General features: G+C 32.4%; 1 protein-coding gene across 8 annotated transcripts in view; it reads left to right on the forward strand.

Annotated features, from left to right (window-relative positions):
* The window catches only part of LOC119582023 (protein tramtrack, beta isoform-like), a 34,622-nt gene that overhangs the window by 5,751 nt on the left and 28,358 nt on the right, over nt 1-513 (forward strand). The gene's annotated exons all lie outside the window — the stretch shown is intronic.

The following is a 513-nucleotide window of genomic DNA, read 5'->3' on the forward strand; positions in this document are numbered from 1 at the left end:
CAGAGGAGATGAGAGAACCAAGTACATCAGCATGCTTTGAGTCTATTTTAGCAGTTGGATATTTTCTACCTTTCTATCTTACTTTTCTTGTAATAGTTTGTCAATAAAGTAGATCACATGTAATTTACCTGTAATCCTACAGTGAACACACATGATACTTTCTCTTAAAATACACCATAACGTGTAATTGTGTGCATCATAAAATACCGAAGACCAGGATATTATTCCTATATAGATAAGAACTATCCAATCCTAGTATAACCAGTATGATAGAAAGAAGAAATATTATTGGTGGAATGAGTAGAATTTCTCCCCCAAAAGGAAAGAGGTAAAAATAATTATATTCAATATTATAATGTTATCCACAAGAATATTCAGTGGTAGAAGAAACAGCAAGACAAAAGTTTAATTTTTCTTCAGTCTATAGAGGAGACCCACTGTATCGCAAACTGAGATGGGGATGCAACCATATTTTAACACAAACAAGAATTGTCAATACTGTGTGTAAATACA

Source organism: Penaeus monodon, chromosome 15 (assembly GCF_015228065.2).
Source record: "Penaeus monodon isolate SGIC_2016 chromosome 15, NSTDA_Pmon_1, whole genome shotgun sequence".
Classification (NCBI taxonomy): Eukaryota; Metazoa; Arthropoda; class Malacostraca; order Decapoda; family Penaeidae; genus Penaeus; species Penaeus monodon.